Genomic DNA, 20,669 nt, shown 5'->3' with positions numbered 1-20,669 from the left:
GTGCCACAATCTCAACTCACTGCAACCTCTGCCTCCCAGGTCCAAGCAATTCTCCTACCTCAGCTTCCTGAGTAGGTGGGACTACAGGTGTATGCCACCACACCAAGCTAATTTTTTTTTTTGTTTTTTGTTTTTTGAAACAGAGTCTTGCTCTGTTGCCCAGGTTGGAGTGCCGTGGCATGATCTCGGCTCACTGCAAACTCCGTCTCCCGGGTTCAAGCGATTCTTCTGTGTCAGCCTCCTGAGTAGCTGGGACTAGAGGCGTGTGCCACCATGCCTGGCTAATTTTTGTATTTTTAGTGGAGATGGGGGTGTCACCATATTGGCCAGGCCAGGTCTCGAACTCCTGACCTCGTGATTCGCTTGCCTAGGCCTCCTAAAGTGCTGGGATTATAGGCATGAGCCACTGTGTCCCACCTCAATTTTTGTATATTTTTTTTTTTAGTAGAGATGGGGTTTCACCATGTTGACCAGGCTAGTCTTGAACTCCTGACCTCAAGTGATCTGCCCGCCTTGGCCTCGCAAAGTGCTGGGATTACAGGCATGAGCCACTGTGCCTGGCCAAATTCTTCCTTTTCTTTTCTTTTCTTTCTTTTTTCTTTTTTTCTTTTTTTTTTTTTTTGAGACGGAGTCTCGCTCTGTCGCCCAGGCTGGAGTACAGTGGCCGGATCTCAGCTCACTGAAAGCTCCGCCTCCCGGCTTTACGCCATTCTCCTGACTCAGCCTCCCGAGTAGCTGGGACTACAGGCGCCTGCCACCTCGCCCGGCTAGTTTTTTGTATTTTTTAGTAGAGACGGGGTTTCACTGTGTTAGCCAGGATGGTCTCGATCTCCTGACCTCGTGATCCGCCCGTCTCGGCCTCCCAAAGTGCTGGGATTACAGGCTTGAGCCACCGCGCCCGGCCTTTTCTTTTTTTAAGACAGAGTCTCACTCTGTTACTCAGGCTGGAGTGCAGTGGTGCGATCTCAGCTCACTGCAACCTCTGCCTCCTGGGTTCAAGCAATTCTCTGCCTCAGCTCCCCCAAGTAGCTGTACAGGCGCCTGCCACCATTTTTAAATTAAAAATTTTTAAAAGGCCGGGCGCAGTGGCTCAAGCCTGTAATCCCAGCACTTTGGGAGGCCGAGACGGGCGGATCACAAGGTCAGGAGATCGAGACCATCCTGGCTAACACGGTGAAACCCCGTCTCTACTAAAAATACAAAAACCAGCCGGGCGAGGTGGCGGGCGCCTGTAGTCCCAGCTACTTGGGAGGCTGAGGCAGGAGAATGGCGTAAAGCCGGGAGGTGGAGCTTGCAGTGAGCTGAGATCTGGCCACTGCACTCCAGTCCGGGCGACAGAGTGAGACTCTGCCTCAAAAAAAAAAAAAAAAAAAAAAAAAAAAAAAAAAAAAAAAAATTAAAAATTAGCCCAGCTAATTTTTGTATTTTTAGTAGAGACAGGGTTTCACCATCTTGGCCAGGCACCCAGCTAATTTTTGTATTTTCAGTAGAGACAGGGTTTCACCATCTTGGCCAGGCTGGTCTTGAACTCCTGACCTCGTGATCCACCCTCCTCAGCCTCCCAAAGTGCTGGGATTACAGGCGTGAGCCACCTCAGCCAGCCTGAATTCTTTCATTGAACAGAAATGTAGCACTGTGTTAGGGGCTGGGGACGTGGAGCTGACCTAGACTTTAGCCCAACCTGCTGGGAGCTTCTGCCCATGGGGAAGCAGCTGAATGCAATGTGGGTTCAGGGAGAGAGATTGAAAATGAGGAAATAGGGCAAGTCCTGGCTCTGCTAGTTATTAGCCATGTGACACTGGACAAATGATTTGACCTTTGAGCCTCAGTTTTTTTCATCTGGAAAATGGGACTCATAATGCCTCCCTTGCTGGCTGTTTTTTTTTTTTTTTTTTTGAGACAGAGTCTCGCTCTGTGGCCCAGGCTGGAGTGCAGTGGCCGGATCTCAGCTCACTACAAGCTCCGCCTCCCGGGTTTACGCCATTCTCCTGCCTCAGCCTCCCAAGTAGCTGGGACTACAGGCGCCCACCACCTCGCCCGGCTAGTTTTTTGTATTTTTTAGTAGAGACGGGGTTTCACCGTGTTAGCCAGGATGGTCTCAATCTCCTGACCTCGTGATCCGCCCGTCTCGGCCTCCCAAAGTGCTGGGATTACAGGCTTGAGCCACCGCGCCCGGCCCCTTTGCTGGCTGTTTTAAGGATGACACAAGATGATATATATATGTCATGGCCTATGCTAAGTATTTCCTAACTGGCAGTTATGATGAGCTTGATTGTTATTGGGGAACATCTTGCAAAACCACTGCATGGATGGATATATGAATGTCTGAATGTGTAAGGAGGGTAAGTTTGTGAAATCAGGGCATATCTATGTTGTTCCTCACTGTAGCCCCAAGCATCCAGCACAGCTTGTCAGCACAAAGTAGGTGCTCAATAAATGTTTATTGGCTGGGTGCAGTGGCTTATGCCTGTAATCCCAGCACTTTGGGAGGGCAAGGCGGGTGGATCACCTGAGGTCAGGAGTTTGAGACCAACCAGGCCAACATGGCGTAACCCTGTGTCTACTAAAAATACAAAAATTTGCTGGGCATGGTTGCATGCACCTGTAATCCCAGTTACTTGGGAGGCTGAGGCAGGAGAATCGCTTGAACCTGGGAGGCAGAGGTTACAGTGAGCTGAGATAGCGCCATTGCACTCTGGCCTGGGTGACAAGAGTGAAACTCCGTCTCAAAAATAAATAAATATTTTTAATTATTATTATTATTATTATTATTATTATTATGAGATGGAGTCTCGCTCTGCCGCCCAGGCTGGAGTGCAGTGGCCGGATCTCAGCTCACTGCAAGCTCCGCCTCCCGGGTTCACGCCATTCTCCTGCCTCAGCCTCCCGAGTAGCTGGGACTACAGGCGCCTGCCACGTCGCCCGGCTAGTTTTTTGTATTTTTAGTAGAGACGGGGTTTCACCATGTTAGCCAGGATGGTCTCGATCTCCTGACCTCGTGATCCGCCCGTCTCGGCCTCCCAAAGTGCTGGGATTACAGGCTTGAGCCACCGCGCCCGGCCTATTTTATTATTTTTTTAGAGACAGGGTCTCGCTCTGTCGCCCAGGCTGGAGGGCAGTGGTGTGATCCCAGCTCACCGTAGCCTCACTCTTCCAGGCTCAGGTGGTCCTCCTGCCCCTAGCTGGGACTAATTTTTTGTGGAGACAGAGTCTCACTTTGTTGCCCAGGCTGGTCTCAAACTCCTGGACTCAAGCAATCCTTCCACCTTCACTTCCCAAAGTGCTGGGATTGCAGATGGGAGCCACTGAACCCAGCCTTGACTGGGTATTGACTGTGAGTATAGAGTGGGGAGAACTCAGAGAGAGAGAGGCGTGAGTGCAGGGGAGCCCTCCACCAGGATATACTTTATGGAGCTCGGTACAAAATGAACATGAAGCCCTTAGTTCAGAAATTATTATAAACTTCAAGACAACCCAGGAGAGCGTTAAGTCAGGCCCTCAGGAGTGGGGAGCCCTGTGTGACTCCCATGAAGCCAACTCTGACCTCCGCTTGCCTGTGGAGCCTCACTGCCCCCCGGCCAAGTTGTTAGGGAGAGAGTATAAGGCCTGGGGCTCCCTGGGCTATCTGAGGGAAGGCGAAGAGGGGAAGGATAGCTCAGTGTGGGCAGGCCTGGAGAAAGCCAAGGGAAGGACCCAAAGACCAGCAGACCTCTCCCCAGGAAGCCCCCTAGAGCCCGGCCCATGTCTGAGAGCAGCCCTCTGTCTTCTGTTCCCCCACACCAACCAGGCCGCTGGGTGGTCTAGACACATGTGGTCACATTTAGATGTTGATTGAAGCAAAATTGTTATAAGATTAGAATATTTAAGGTAACTTTAATTTCCACTGCATTGCTGGGATTTTTGAGGATGAGGCCAAGAGATCCCCTGGGGTGGAAGTAGGGAGAATGGTGGGGGCTGCAGGAGGGGTCTCCATCACCCCTGCCTGGGAGGAGAGGCTGTTGGCAACTCAGAAGAAGGAAGGAGAGCTAGACAGAGGGGAGGACTTCCCAGGAATCTTAGAAGCAGGAGTTCAGCCCTCCAGCAGATGTGGGGAGTGAAGGGCCGGCCTTGGTGGAATAGGAATTCACAGCACCACACCTCCTTCCCAGACTATCTGCACATCCTGGGCCACACATCTGTGCACACATCCCTCCCTTCAGGTTGCCAGACAGACAGAAAGGAGGGCCAAAGGAGGGTCCCATCCAGGACCTCCCAGGCTCCAACCTGGGGCGGTTGGGGCTCAGAGGGTTTTCTTATTGGCAGATCAATAGAAATTTAGAAGGAAAAGGAAAATAAGGTAATAGTAATCAGGATAACTAACATTATTATTATTATTATTATTATTATTATTATTATTAGAGACGAAGTTTCGCTGTGTCACCGAGGCTGGAGTGCAATGGCGCTAACTCAGGTCACTGCAACCTCTGCCTCCTCGGTTCAAGCGATTTTCCTGCCTCAGCCTCCCGAGTAGCTGGGATTACAGGCGCCCACAACCACGCCCAGCTAATTTCTGTATTTTTAGTAGAGACAGGGTTTCACCATGTTGGCCAGGCTGATTTCAAACTTCTTACCTCAAGCAATCTACCCACCTTGGCTTCCCAAAGCGCTGGGATTACAGGTGTGAGCCACCGCACCTAGCTGGATTACTAACATTATTATTATTATTAGAGACAAGGTCTCACTTTATTACCCTGTCTGGAGTTCAGTGACATGATCAAAGGTCACTGTAGCCTCGAATTCCTGGGCTCAAGCAATTCTCCCACCTCTGCCTCCTGAGTAGCTGGGATTCCAGATGTGTGCCACCACATCCCGCTTGCTTATTTATGTATTTGAGACACAATTTCACTCTTGCTGCCCAGGCTGGAGTGCAGTGGTGCAATCTCGGCTCACCTCAACCTCTGCCTCCAAGGTTCAAGTGATTCTCCTGCCTCAGCCTCCTGAGTAGCTGGGATTACAGGCATGCGCCACCATGCCTGGCTAATTTTGTATTTTAGTAGAGACGGGGTTTCTCCGTATTGGTCAGGCTGGTCTCAAACTCCTAACCTCAGGTGATCTGCCTGCCTTGGCCTCCCAAAGTGCTAGGATTACAGGCATAAGCCACTGCATCTGGCCAGCCCAGCTAATTTATTTATTGAGAGACAGGGTCTCACTATGTTGCCCAGGGCCATCTCAAATTCCTGGGCTCCAGTGATCCTCCTTCTCCAGCCTCCCAAAGTTCTGTGACTGCATTTATTATTATTAAATGCCCAACTATTATTGACCCATTACTATGTGCCAGGCTTGTATTAAGCCCTTTATTATTCTCTCTCTCTCTCTTTTGGTTTAAACATTTATTTCTCATCATTCTGGAGCCTAGAAGTCTGAGATCGGTGTGCCAGCATGGTCAGGTTTTTGATGAAAGCCCCTTCGTGGTTTATAGATGGGTGTTTTCTTGTATCCTCACCTGGTGGAGAGAGCTCATTATCTCTCTCTCTTTCTTTTTTTAGATGAGTCTTGCTCTGTTGCCAGTCTGGAGTGCAGTGGCACGATCTCAGCTCACTGCAGCCTCTGCTTCCCAGGTTCAAGCGATTCTCCTGTCAGCCTCCCGAGTAGCTGGGACTACAGGTGCACGCCACCACTCCCGGCTAATTTTTGTATTTTTAGTAGAGACAGGGTTTCACTATATTGGCCAGGATGGTCTTGATCTCTCGACCTTGTGATCTGCCTGCCCAGGCCTCCCAAAGTGCTGGGATTACAGGCAGAGCTCACTATCTCTTCTAAGAGATGGGATAGCACAATGGTAGAGTGGAAGATGATGAGCAAGCTTTCCTGGAGCCACATCCCAGCTCTCTTCCCAGCTGTGTGGCCATAAGTGAGTGAGTTAAGCCTCTGTGCCTCAGTTTTCCCATCTACAAAGTGGGGACAATAAGGAGACCAACCTCAAAGAGCTGTTGTAAGGATTAAATGAGTTAATCCACATAAAGCGCTCAGAACAGTGCCTGGCATGGGGCAAGAGCCCTGAGTGTTTGCTGTTCGTCATCAGGGGCTGTTATCCCCCTTTCATAAAGGAGGAATTTGAGGTTTTAGAGAAATGAGGTCACTTGCCCACAGCTACAGACAGGCAGCACTGGGATCCAAACCCAGGTCTGCTGGACTCCTTAGCCCACTGTCTGAACCACCAGGCTGGTGCCAGAGCTGACTCTGCCAGGGGCCGTGCTAACCAAGTTACATGTTGCGTCTGGTTCAGTTTAACCACCCACCCCATTTGATACCCCTGCCCAGGCCTAGAACAGTCCTTGAAGCCTTGCTGGCCAGCTTCTGATTGTTGTGGCTGAGGGAACTGAAGCCCAGAGAGGGGCAGCAACTTGCCCAAGGCCACACAGCAGGTGATCATAGGCAGAGCTGACCCACTGATATCCAGACACCACCAGAGACAGGCCAAGGTGGAAGCCCCTGATAGGGGCGGGTGAGGAGTCTGGCTGGGAGTTTGGCCTTGTCTAGTCAAGAGATGAGCGTTGGTGTGAGAGTCCACGACCTCTGAGCAAATAGCTGGTGGATAAGGAGACAGCGGCCACAAGGTCATGGCACAGCTGTCAGTCTCTCCTGGGGGATGGGGAGCTGAGGCACCTCTCGGGGTTGGGGAGGCGCCTGATGGCCAGTGAACACCAGGGCCACAGGACCTGGCCACAAGACAGGGCCCAGACTTGGCATCCAGGGCTGGTTGAAAGGAGAAGGAGCTGCAGCCCTCCCTCCCTGCAAGGCACTGGGCAGGGGCAGGTGGGGCAGGGGTTGGGGGGAAAGGGAGGGGACTGGGACAGGTATGTACCTCATAGAATCAGGTCTGAGGACCCCAGAAAAAGTGTAAGGAGTGAGTCAGGAGACCCAGGGGTGGGATCCGAGTGGGGGACCGGCTGAATTTGTGTCCGAGTGTGGGTGTGAAGCCCGTGGGAGCCCCTTCCCCACACAGCGTGTCTCTCCCTTACCCACTTGTGTCACCAGGCCCCACTTCATGCAGCCCTCCCTCCCTTCTCTCTGAACAGCTCACACTCAGAGTAAAGTGCTCTGCATGGATTGACTGTCATCCTCACAACACGCCTATGAGAGCTTCCCAGATGGAGAAACTGAGGCACCAGAGGTTGCTTGCCCAGTGGCATGTGGCTGGTGGGTGGTGGCACTTGGATTTGAACCCAGGCAGTCTAACTCCAGGGTCTTTGCTGTCAACCTTTAGTCTCTGCTGCATAGCTCCCACCCCTTCCCAAGTCTATCCCCAGGCACACTCAACCCCCATCAGATCCCCATGCAGGGTCCAGTTTCCACACCAGCTTCGGGGTCAGGCTTCAGTAATCCCCCCTCAGTCGGTGCCCTCCTTGGCACCCTGCCAGCCAGGACCCCTCCCTTCTCTGGGCAGAGCCCCAGTCTGGGTCCCCTGTAGTTCAGGCCAGGAGGCCAGACCCAAAGACCCCTGGTAATTGCCCCCAATTCTGACGGGTGGGTTGGAGTAGGCCAGGCTCTGATGGTAGGTGAGGGTGAGAGGCCCCGTTGTGGAGTGGCGGGGCTGGTGTGTACTTGGCAGGGGGACAGAAAAGTGGGAGGCCCTCAGAGGGCAGGCAGCAGGAGGCAGAAGGTTGAGGGGGGTGGGCCCCGACCTGAGACAGCCTGGGGCCCTCCCTGCTCCTTTCCTGGACCTGGTGAAGGCTCTGCTCTTTCCTGCTTAGAAAACACACACACACACAGCCACACTCACACACCCACACACAGCCACCCACATCCCCCCACACAGACACACACCCACCCACACCCATACACATGCAACCACACACACCCACACCAAGCCATACACACACTCCCACCCCCCACACACAGCCACACGCACATCCACACCCACGGCCACACCCACACACCCACACACAGTCACACACACCCCCACACACAGCCACACCCACACACCCACAGTCACACACACCCCCACACACAGCCACACACACACTCCCACTCACACAGCCACACACCCCCACCCCCACAATCACACACACAAAATCACATGTACATATACCCACATAGCCACACACACCCCCCCCACAGCCACACATACCTACACAAAGCCACATAGCCACATCCACACACCCACATACAGCCACCCACACTCCCACACCCACACACAGTCACACCCCCCACACCCTCCCCCATGCACACATACCTCCCCACATGCACACACAGGAATACACCCCCCACACCTCCACACACCCACATACATGCAAACTCCCCCACACCCATGCACACACATGCACACACACTCACACACCCAAGCATACATACCTCCACATATGCCCACACCCACCTACATGCACGTGTGCACACACACACACAGAGGCATACACACACACATACACACATGCACACACACGTACACACCCACCTACATGCACACACACGCACACAGGCAGGCGCACACACCCACGCCCACACCAACCTACATGCACACACGCACACAGACACACACACACACACCCACACCCCAGAGTCCTCTCCTGACCTCATCTCCCCTTCCCCCTGCCCTTGCTGCCTCCCCCTTCCTCCCCTGCTGCCTGGCTACTGCCCCTACCCCCACCCCAACCTCCAACCCTTAATTGCTCTCCCTAAGGATGTCCTTCTGTGACAGCCCATCCTGTGGGCCTCCCTGGACTTCCAGAAGCATTTTGTCTTTGCCTGCTGGGCCACTACTCTCCCGGTCCCTGCCACCTTCTCAGTCTCCTTTGCCAACCCCTCTTCCTCTGCAGCCCTGTGAATGCCGATGAGTGTCCCGCCCGTGCCCTGCCCTCTTCCCTGGGCCCGCTCCTTACTCTATGGCATCAGTCGCCATCTGCAAACTGTGGACTCCTCCTCGCTCTCCCAGAACTCTCACCTCCCTTCCGGATCCGTGGAAGTCCCACAGGCTCATCCAACTCATTGCATCCGCCCTCCTCCTTCTGCTAGACCCCACCGCCCCCAGGCCTAGCCCAAAGCCTGTGCACTGTCCTTGACACTGCCTCTTCCTAGGCCCCTCGCTCAAACTCTGCCTAGTTCACCTCCTCACTCCCCTCACACTGGGACCTCCCTTCCCCCTCGCTGTCCACCTCATAGGACCATGCCAGGGTATTCCCGCAGCCTCCTCGGTGTCCTGCCTCTATCTTCCTCCACACAGCTTCGGGCGGCGCTTTCCAAAACACAAATCTGACCACATGACTGCCCTGCTCCAGAGCCTTCCGTCACTCCCCATTTCCCGGGGACTAGGTCTGGCCAGCCTCAGCCTGCCCTGCCTGCCTCTGTGACCCCGGTTCAATGCCCTGAAGCCTGAATGTGCGGACCACTACTGGCCCCTGTGAGTCCTCCGGGCTCAGCCTACCGAGGTCACGTCTGCAGGCAGCCTTCTGGGGACTCCTTAGTGGGGGGCCGCCAGCCCGAGCTGCCCCTTCCCTGCAGGACCGCGCCTGGCCGTCCTTCTCAGCAGCCGCGTCCGTCCAGCCAGGCAGGTGGCCCCTCGAGGGCAGGGGCTCGCGGACTCCCCGGCGGCCGAGCCGCGGGTCAAGTGGACCAGGAGGGGTGGGGGCGGGCCGTCCGGGAGCGCGTGTGTGGCGGGGGCTCGGCGTGGGTGTCGGGGAGGGAGGCAGCCGTCCGAGGCCGCGCTGGGCCGGGCCGGGCGCGGGCCTTGGCCGTGGCTGTGGAAAGAGGAGGGCGGAGGCCCCGCCCCGACGCGCCTCTCCCGCTGCCCGCCCACTCCGGCAGCCGCGAGGGGCGGCCGGCAGAGCGACGCGGAACCCCGCCGGCGCGGACCCCGGACCCCGACGCCGCCCGCCCAGCCGCGGACGCCCCTGTCCGGAGCCCGCGCCGCCCGGGCCGCCCTCGAGGGCCGGGAGCGGCGCCCGGCGGCCGCGCCCGCAGGTAAAGGCGGGGAGGCGGGCACTGGGCCTCGGGTTGGGGGAATCCGAGGGCAGGACCTAGGCTGGGCTTCCCCCAGCACCATGCGGGGCGCCAGGGCCGGCGCCTCGGACTCTGGGATGGGGACGCGGTGGGGGACTTGGGCCAGGGGGTCGCCTGAGGATGGGGGAGCCCATCCCGTTCCCTGCGCTCCGTTCCCTCCCAGGCAGGATCCCAGGAAAGCCCCCTCCTCCCTTCCTTTCCCAGAAGTGAGGGCTCCAGCATCAGACAGTGCCGGGAGGAACCCCCCGACGATGTGGCTCTGGGCGCCTCACCACCTCCCGGTCTCCCGTCCCACCTGTAAAGTGGGGATAACAAGGCTGCCCTTGCAGCGTGATGGAGGAGAGAGGAAGGAGTGAGGGGCCTTAGCATCCTCCCTGCTCTCACTCCTGCCCCCATCTCTCTGCCATTGCTGATTTGATGGAGACCTCCCAGTTATAAGGTTTTCCTCCTTAGCCCCCAAGTTCCTCCTATTCTAGGTGCTCTGTCAGTCCCCTTGCCCCATACTGGAGACAGGTTCCCAGGAATGTCCCTGTCAGGGGCTCAGCATCCCCCCAGCTCCAGACCGAGACTTGCAGGGGGTGAGAGCCACTGCCTGGCCAAGAGGAACTGGGATCTCAGGGCCCCAGAACAACCTCCCAGTGTCTCTGCCCTGGGTCTGGAGCCACCCTAGCCCCAGAAATCCTCCAGGTAGAGAAATGCTATTCAGCCAGAGGGGCCCAAGGAACGCCATTGCCATGGGGAAAACTTTGCTGGTTGTATGTGTGCGCACACGTGTGTGTGTGCCTGTGTGAGACCATGCTGGGTTCCTGACACAGACATGCAGCTGACCTCCTTAGGGGTGCCCGAGCAACCAGAAATCATTCCTCCCATCTGCTGTCAGCACCTCTTGCTCAGGCTGGCAGCAGGGGCCCATCCACTCCTCTTAGCAGAGTCCCCTTAGCAAGGACAGCCTCCCAGCAGCTGTACTGGGCATTTGAAAGGTCTGGGGGCCGTGGAGCTGAATGGCTGGAGGGTCAGGCAGCCTGGGGTCCCTCTCTGGGGACTGAGCTAAGATCGACTGATCCTTTTACTGCCCCCAAGCTGATGGTGCCTCAGGGCAGGAATTGTTGATCTCTGGACAGACACCATGGTTGGTGGTCTCGGTCAGGGCATAGGCGCCCTCATTGGCTTCCCACTGGACTGGTGAATACCTACAAACCCTTGGACACACAATGACCCGAGAGGATAATGAGGAGAAACTATAGACACACTCACCTAGCTACACACAGCCTTCTGAGAGCCACCACGTCACACACCGACCCAAACATTCATTAGATTCATGCGGACACACTCCTCTACTGAAATATACACCACCACAAGACACAGGCAGACGCATGCACACACACCCAAACTCCTACAGACACATGGCAGGCCCCATGTGCCCCAGCCAGACATACTCAGACAGGACGGCACACACACACATACGCTCACGCCCAGACACGCTCACCAGGGTCTCTTTCTCTGGTTTCACTCGTCTACCGCAGTGAAAATGAGAATTTCCGCTCTTTGGCTCAGAGGAAGGGGAAAGAAAATATGGAAGTGAATATGTCTGTTAGCAAGAAGGAGGAGAAAGATACTAAGCAGGGCTGTCAGCCTGAGCCCCTGTATTCCACTACCTTCTCTGCTCCTGCCTGAGCCGGAACAAAGGATGCACAGTCCCAGCTTCCTTGCCCTGCTGGCCCCCCAGCCCGCTCCAGAACTCTCAGTGGCAGGGATGGGATGCCTCTTATAGGGAAGTGGGGCCTCAGATGAGCTGGTGGCAGGAGGAACTTACAGTGTCGGGACGAAGGAATGAGAGAGACACAGCGGCCTCTCCTATGGGATGTGGCTGTGGTTCCACAGTGCCCTACTAGGTACCCGAGGAGGGGCACCATGCAAGCTGAAGTGCAGATCAGGGAAGGTGGCAGCTAAGAGATGTCTGGCCAGGACTTTCAAGGATGATAATTTTGACAGGTGCAGGGGATGGAAAGGGTGAATGGGAGGGTGTTCCCAGCTGAGGGCACAGTTCGTGCAGAGGTGTGAAGAGGGAAGCTTCAAGGTTCTCTCAGGGACAGTGAGTAATGGGCACTGTTGGATCACAATGGGGAGCAGGAGGGACTCATGACTTTGAGGTCAGATTTCTAAGGGCCCTGTCCAGAGAAAGGGTGTGAGCTGCAAATGATACAGTCTGGAAATCACTCTGGCTGCTCTGGGGAACAAGGATGAAGGGGGGATCTTCAAGGCAAGGGAGATCATGGAGGAGGCTGGGCAGAGTGACGGGATGAAGTGGGCGGTTGCCATGGGGATGAGAGGAAGAAGTAGATGGAAAGGAGTAAGCCAGTTGGCACTGGGGCCAGGAGCCTTGCACTAGATGGCTGTGGCCTGTCCCCAGAGAAGGCAGGTGCAGGGGAGATGTGGGTTTGGCCCTGAGGTCTGATAAGTTGAGATGACTGGGAGCCAGGGACTGAGTGTAGCCTTGAAGCCTGGGTGAGTTTGTGAGGCCATCTGTGGACACACATGTGCCCAAGTACCAGTCTTGGAAGTCTGGCTGCCAGAAAGAAAATTCCAGGCCCACTTTGTTCTGAGGGCATTTCCAGAGTGGGTGGAGTGTGGACAGCAGATCTTGAGTGAGGCAGCATGTGCTGCGTGGAGAGGAGCTGGCATTGGGAGTCAGACCTAGGACTTCCCATCTCTGAGCCTCAGTTTCCACATCTCTAAAATGGGAATGCTGTACTTGTCTCCAGAGTTGTTTTGCCTGTAGAGAGGTGAGGAGTAGTCCCAGGTCACATGTGTGATGGGGGCATAGCACCTAGATTGACTGATCAGTGTCCATTCTACCTTTCTGGTTGGATCCTAGAAGTGGACTGGGGAGGACTGGCCCTGCTTCCATTCAGATTCTTGGGAAGGAGGCTGACTGTCCCCATGCAGCCTGGATGGGCTGGGATTCCTGGCTTTTTTTTTTTTTTTTTTGAGACGGAGTCTCGCTCTGTTACCCAGGATGGAGTGCAGTGGTGCGATCTCAGCTCACTGCAAGCTCTGCCTCCCAGGTTCATGCCATTCTCCTGCCTCAGCCTCCTGAGTAGCTGGGACTACAGGTGCCCGCCACCGCACCCAGCTAATTTTTTGTATTTTTAGTAGAGACGGGGTTTCACTGTGGTCTGGATCTCCTGACCTCATGATCCACCCGCCTTGGCCTCCCAAAGTGCTAGAATTACAGGCATGAGCCACGGCGCCCAGCCCTCCTGTCTCTTGAAGGGGAAGAGGTCACATATGGGGGTGGCAGAGGGTTAGTGCCTCATGGGGAGAGCCAGGCGGCAAATGCTGGCCCAGCTCATGGATGGGGTTATGGAAACTCAGAGGGGAACTCACCTGAGGTCACATGGCAGCCAGCGGCAGAATCAAAACAGAGGCCAGGATCCCAGGCCCAGGTCCCCTTCCTCACAAAGGCTGCCCTCCCTCAAAGGACATGGAGCAGAGGGAACCTTGTCACTTGAGGTTCTGTGATTTCTTTCTTTTCTTTTCTTATTCCCATTCCTTCCTTCCTCTTCTTCACTTCCCAGGGCCTACCTTTCTTGAGTCACGTGCCCAGGGCATCACTCCCCAACTCCCTCCCCCCTCCCTCCTCCTGCACTTCCTTACTTCCTTTCTTTCTTTCTTTCTTTCTTTTTTCTTGTCCTTTCATTTCTTTCTTTCTTCTTTTTTCTTTCTTCTTTCTTTCTTTCTTTTTTCTTTTTTCTTTCTTCTTCTTTCTTTCTTTCTTTCTTTCTTTCTTTTTTTCGTTTTTTCTTTCTTTCTCTCTTTCTTCTCTCTTCTTTCTTTCTCTCTCTCTCTTTCTTTCTCTCTCTCCCTCCCTCCCTCTCTCTTTTTTCTTTTCTTTCTTTCTTTTTTTTTTTTTTGAGACAGAGTCTTGCTCTGTCACCCACGCTGGAGTGCAGTGGCCGGATCTTGGCTCACTGCAAGCTCCGCCTCCCGGGTTTACACCATTCTCCTGCCTCAGCCTCCCGAGTAGCTGGGACTACAGGAGCCCGCCACCTCGCCCAGTTAGTTTTTTGTATTTTTTTTTTTTTTTTTTTTTTTTAGACGGAGTCTCGCTCTGTCACCCAGGCTGGAGTGCATTGGCCAGATCTCAGCTCACTGCAAGCTCCGCCTCCCGGGTTCATGCCATTCTCCTGCCTCAGCCTCCCAAGTAGCTGGGACTACAGGCGCCGCCACCTCGCCCGGCTAGTTTTTTGTATTTTTAGTAGAGATGGGGTTTCACCGTGTTAGCCAGGATGGTCTCGATCTCCTGACCTCGTGATCCACCCATCTCGGCCTCCCAAAGTGCTGGGATTACAGGCTTGAGCCACCGCGCCCGGCCAGTTTTTTGTATTTTTTAGTAGAGACGGGGTTTCACCGTGTTAGCCAGGATGGTCTCGATCTCCTGACCTCGTGATCCGCCCATCTCGGCCTCCCAAAGTGCTGGGATTACAGGCTTGAGCCACCGCACCCAGCCTTCTTTCTTGTCTGGCTCTTGTTGCCCAGGCTGGAGTGCAGTGGCACAATCTTGGCTCACTGCAACCTCCACCTCCCAGGTTGAAACGCTTCTCCTGCCTCAGCCTCCCAAGTAGCTGGGATTACAGGTGTCCACCACCATGCCCGGCTAATTTTTTGTATTTTTAGTAGAGACGGGGTTTTACCATTTTGGCCAGGCTGGTCTTGCACTCCTGACCTCAGGTGATCCGCCCGCCTTGGCTTCCCAAAGTGCTGTGATTACAGGGGTGAGTCGCTGTGCCTAGCCAATAAGAAGGAATTAGAACAGCAACTTTTTTTTTTTTTTTTTTTTTTTTTTTTTTTTTTTTTTTTTTTTTTTTGACAGAGTCTCGCTGTGTCACACAGGCTAGAGTGTAGTGGCATGATCTCGGCTCACTGCAACCTCCACCTCCCAGGTTCTAGCCATTCTTCTGCCTCAGACTCCCTAGTAGCTGGGACTATAGGTGAGCACCACCATGCCTGGCTAATTTTTGTATTTTTAGTAGAGACGGGGTTTCACCACATTGGCCAGGCTGGTCTCAAACTCCTGACCTCATGATCCACCCACCTTGGCCTCCCAAAGTGCTGGGATTACAGGAGTGAGCCACTGTGCCATGCCTGGTCTTTTTTTTTTTTTTTGACGGAGTCTCGCTCTGTTGCCCGGGCTGGAGTGCAGTGGCGCGATCTTGGCTCACTGCAATCTCCACCTCCTGGATTCAAGCGATTCTCCTGCCTCACCCTCCCGAATAACTGGGATTACAGGTATGCGCCACCAGGCCCGGCTAATTTTTGTATTTTTAGTAGAGACAAGGTTTCACCATGTTGACCAGGCAGGTCTTGAACTCCTGACTTCAAGTGATCCACCCACCTTGGCCTTCCAAAGTGCTGGGATTATAGGTGTTAGCCACCATGCCTGGCCTTTCTTTCTTGCTTCCTTCCTTCCTCTCTCTCTTTCTTTTTTCTTTCTCTTTTTCTTTTTTTGAGATGGAGTCTCGCTCTGTCACCCAGGCTGGAGTGCAATGGCACCATCTTGGCTCACTGCACTCTGCCTGCCGGGTTCAAGGGATTCTCTTGCCATCTCGGTTCACTGCACTCTCTGCCTCCCGGGTTCAAGTGATTCTCTTGCCTCAGCCTCCTGAGTAGCTGCGATTACAGGCACGTGCCACTAAGCCTGGCTAATTTTTGCATTTTTAGTAGAGACGGGGTTTCACCATGTTGGTCAGGCTGGTCTTGAACTCCTGACCTTATGGTTTGCCCGCCTCGGCCTCCCGAAGTGCTGGGGTTACAGGCATGAGCCATTGCACCCGGCCTCTCTTTATTTATTTATTTTTTTGAGATGGAGTCTCTGTTGCCCAGGTAGGAGTGCAGTGGCGCAATCTCGGTTCACTGCAACCTCCGTCTTCCGGGTTCAAGCAATTCTCCTGCCTCAGCCTCCCGAGTAGCTGGGATTACAAGTGCGCACCATCATGTCCACTAATTTTTGTATCTTTAGTAGAGACGAGGTTTTGCCATGTTGATCAGGCTGGTCTTGAACTCCTGACCTCAAGTGATCCGCCCGCCTGAGCCTCCCAAAAGGAATGGAATCTTTTTTTTTTTTTTTTTTTTTTTTGAGACGGAGTCTCGCTCTGTCGCCCAGGCTGGAGTGCAGTGGCCGGATCTCAGCTCACTGTAAGCTCCGCCTCCCGGGTTCACGCCATTCTCCTGCCTCAGCCTCCCGAGTAGCTGGGACTACAGGCGCCCGCCTCGTCGCCCGGCTAGTTTTTTTTGTATTTTTTAGTAGAGACGGGGTTTCACCATGTTAGCCAGGATGGTCTTGATCTCCTGACCTCGTGATCCGCCCGTCTCGGCCTCCCAAAGTGCTGGGATTACAGGCTTGAGCCACCGCGCCCGGCCTTTTTTTTTTTTTTTTTTTTTTTTTTTTTTTTGAGACGGAGTCTTGCTCTGTCGCCCAGGCTGGAGTGCAGCCGCAGGATCTCAGCTCACTGCAAGCTCCGCCTCCCGGGTTTACGAGTAGCTGGGACTACAGGCGCCCGCCACCACGGCTGGCTAGTTTTTTGTATTTTTTTAGTAGAGACGAGGTTTCACAGTATTAGCCAGGATGGTCTCAATCTCCTGACCTCGTGATCCGCCCGTCTCGGCCTCCCAAAGTGCTGGGATTACAGGCTTGAGCCACTGCGCCCGGCCAGGAATGGAATCTTAATTTTCGTACGTCTACAGTGTGTGGGGCATTTTCGTAGCACAGGGAGTTTTTTGTGGAGGGGGAAAGGAGGAATAGCAGGCATGAGAAGGTCAGGCCCAGAGAGAGCCCAGAACCGAGAGGGCTGGGATGGTATTTTCTCTTATCTAGGAACCCTTGGTGGTCCCTGGTGGGTCCTGTGAGGGAGGGAAGCCTCTGTGAGGAAGCGGGGTCTGAGCCGGAGGTCCTGGCCTCTCAATTCTGCCACTGGCTGCTGTGTGACCTCAGGAGAGTTTTCCTCTGAGTCTCTGTAACCCCATCCATGAGCTGGGTCAGCAGTGCCAGCCTGCCTCTGCTTACAGCTTATGGTGAGGAGAAACCGAGATTGCAGGGTAGAGGGATCACTTCTCTCCTGAAATATCCCAGATGGCCAACACTTTGGTCTCCACACCCGTCCAGTGTGCACAGCCCCTACCACCCGGAAGTTCTCCTTTCTGGCTAGCCTCCTTCTTTCCCACTGTGCTGGCTGCCACCAAGCTCTGCGTGGGCACTCCAGGCCACGCTCCCTGACAGGCAACCACGGCTCTGCTCATGGCAAGCATTCTTTTCATAGTTCCTGGAGCACAGCAAATCCGGCTGCTTAGCCAGGAATGCAGAGCCCCCTCCTGCAGCGGCAGCAGGGGCTGGATTGTGGGTGGAACCCCTGGGGGTCAGGCAGGAGGGACTGAGGGGGTGCGGAGGACCGACCTCCACCCCAGTACACACCATGCCTCAGCTCGGGGGAGCCAGGAGGCTGTCCTCATCTTTGGACTTGCTCAGCTTGGGGCCAAGCTCTGGGACTGTCCTTCCCTGGCTAGGGGAACTTGGGCAAATGACGTCTCTCTGAGCCTCGGTTTCTGATCTGTAAAATCAAGTTTATAATACTAACCTCACAGGGCTGTTGAGAGGTGTCGTGGTGATTTTTTAAATTTATTTTTATTTTTATTTTTTTGAGACGGAGTTTTGCTCTTGTTGCCTAGGCTGGAGTGCAATGGCGCGATCTCGGCTCATTGTAACCTCTACCTCCCGGATTCAAGCGATTCTCCTGCTTCAGCCTCCTAAGTAGCTGGGATTACAGCCATGTGCCACCATGCCCGGCTAATTTTTGTATTTTTAGCAGAGACGGGGTTTCTCCATGTTGGTCAGACTGGTCTCAAACTCCTGACCTCAGGTGATCTGCCCGCCTTGGCCTCCCAAAGTGCTGGGATTACAGGCATGAGCCACCGCGCCTGGCCAGTGATTATATTTATAATAGGGCATATTTATTTAGCGTTCATATATGCCAAGCACTGCTCTGAGTCCATTACACAAAATTAACTTGTTTAATCTTCACAAATGCTCTGTGAAGCTGGGCTGGGCAGCTTTATATGGGCTGGGCAGAGCTGGGTTCAGATTCCACCCCCTTCACTTCCTAGCCTGGTTTACCTTGGAGAATGGATGTGACCTCTCTGGGACCTAGCGCTCTTCCTCAGTAAAATGGGACAGCAGTTCCAGCCTTCCAGGGTTACGGGAGTAAATAATGCCTGGAGTTCCCAATTTATTGATGAAGAAGCTGAGGCCCAGATGGAGGTCTCATGCTAGTAAGAGCTAGGGCTGAGATAAGGATGCATGCAGCTGGGCTCCACAGAGGTCCTCTTAATCCGACATGATTTTTAAAGAAAGATTTTTAGCCCAGAGCCTGCCCCTAGTAGGCGCTCAGAAATAGGAACCTCTCCCATGAGCCCCATCTCTGGCAGGAGCCAATTGTTCACCTCATGGCCATCAGCACCTCAGTCTGGAAAGTTGGAATGGGGAAGCGGGCCTGAGGCCCTGGCCAGCCTCCCTGGAACCCTGCAGCTCTCAGAAGCTGGTGGGGGGTAGGGGGTGGGGGGTGCAGACTGTCCCACCCACATCTGGTCTGGGATTTAGCCAACAGCAGCAGGCTCTGTGCAAAGGGGAGACGTCGCCAGGGGAGGGGCTCCAGGAGGGGATTAGGGAAGGCAGCTGGGGGTGGAGGTTAAGAACAGAGTCCCATTGAAGTCGGCTCAGGCACCGCCCTGACTTACCCACTCACCCCCACTTTCTATTTGTAAGACCGAGGGGCCTTGGCCCACTGGAGCAGACTCCTGAGGCACCTGATAGTAGCTGCCCACTCTGCTCCCAGCCTTGCCTGTCCCTGGTGCCATCTAGGTTGAGGCAGCACAGGTGGGGTAGAGCAGGATTAGGGGGCAGGGCCTGTGGCTGAGGTCTTCAGGGAGCCCAGGTGTATAGGGCTTTAGCCACCTGGGGGCCAGGCAGAGCTGGGTTAGGATCCCACCTCCTTCACTTCCTAGCCTGGTTTCCTTAGAGAATGGATGTGACCTCTCTGGCACCTAGTGCTCCTCCTCAGTAAAATGGGACAGCAGTTCCAGCCTTCCAGGGTTCCAGGAGTCAGTAGTGCTGATGAGTGTGCCTAGTGCTATGTCCAGTGCATACAATGAACTTGGGATGCAGACACCATTGTTATTGACCATTAACATGGAGGAAGGGAATGGGGAAGCAGCTTTAGGTAGGACCCGCATCTCTGATCCTGATATTCAAGGCATTTCTCAGTCTGACCCCAGCCAGGTCTCCTCTCCTCAAATCATCTGTATGGTGAAGAGCCTAGGCTTTGGAGCCCACAGCCAGGGTTCAAATTCAGGTTCTACTTTTTTTTTTTTTTTTTTTTTTTTGAGACGGAGTCTCGCTCTAGCCCGGGCTGGAGTGCAGTGGCCGGATCTCGGCTCACTGCAAGCTCCGCCTCCTGGGTTTACGCCATTTTCCTGCCTCAGCCTCCGGAGTAGCTGGGACTACAGGCGCCCGCCACCTCGCCCGGCTAGTTTTTTTTTTTTTGTATTTTTTAGTAGAGACGGGGTTTCACCGTGTTAGCCAGGATGGTCTCGATCTCCTGACCTCGTGATCCGCCCGTCTCGGCCTCCCAAAGTGCTGGGATTACAGGCTTGAGCCACCGCGCCCGGCCTTTTTTTTTTTTTTTTTTTTTTTTAAGAGACGGGGGTATCACTATGTTGCCCAGGCTGGACTCAAACTCCTGAGCTCAAGTGATTCTCCTGCCTTGGCCTCCCAAAGTGCTGGGATTACAGGCGTGAGCCACCGTGCCCAGCTCCAGGCTCTACTTTTCATGAGCTGTGTGACGTTGGGCCAGTTACTTAACCTCTCTGGCCCTTAGTTTTCTCATCTGTAAAAAGGCAAGATGAAATACTTTTGTCACTGGGTTGTTGTGAGGATTAAATGAGATAATTCATGAAAACACCCAGAACGGTACCTGGCACACAGTAGGTACACAATGAATATTAGCTCTGATTAGTTAGTTCATGTGTTTGTTTATTTTATTTGGATTCTTTCCATCCCCTGAATATATTCAGGGCTTTTACACTCTCACACATGCTGTTCCCTTGGCCCAGGACTGATCACCTCTCCCCACCACCAACCAGTTAAATCCATGTTCATCCTTCAAAGCCCAGAGCCAACATAAGTCATTTCTTCTCTCAGAGTGTCATGGTGTGGGGAGGGGGCTGGGGCCAGAGAAGCTGTGGCTAAGCTGAGCTGGAGGGTCTTCCTACCTGGGCTCCATCATCCAGGGTGGCCCCATGACCCAGCTCCAGGGTCATAGTGTTCAGAGTGGCAGGATGGAGGCAGGGCTCAGCCGAGTTGGAGAGGAGGCCTAGGAGCTGCTGGCTCTGGCATCTGGCTGCTTATGCAGCTACAGACAGGACTGGATGTCAGAGTTTCCATGGGAGCAGGCAGAGGCAAGCAAGCAGCTGTGGGAGAGAGTGACGCGGCCCACAGGCCTCCCTGCCAGGTGGGCTGGCTGAGCGTCCCCTCCCCATCTACCCCGGAGTCATGTCTGGGTCTGGACTTTAGCCCCGGATCCTCTGCATACAGCTATGTGACCTGGAGTAGGGCTTTTGTTAGATCCTGGCACCACGCCTGATTA

This window comes from Rhinopithecus roxellana, chromosome 12 (assembly GCF_007565055.1).
Source record: "Rhinopithecus roxellana isolate Shanxi Qingling chromosome 12, ASM756505v1, whole genome shotgun sequence".
Lineage (NCBI taxonomy): Eukaryota > Metazoa > Chordata > Mammalia > Primates > Cercopithecidae > Rhinopithecus > Rhinopithecus roxellana.
This window is presented reverse-complemented; position numbering follows the sequence as displayed.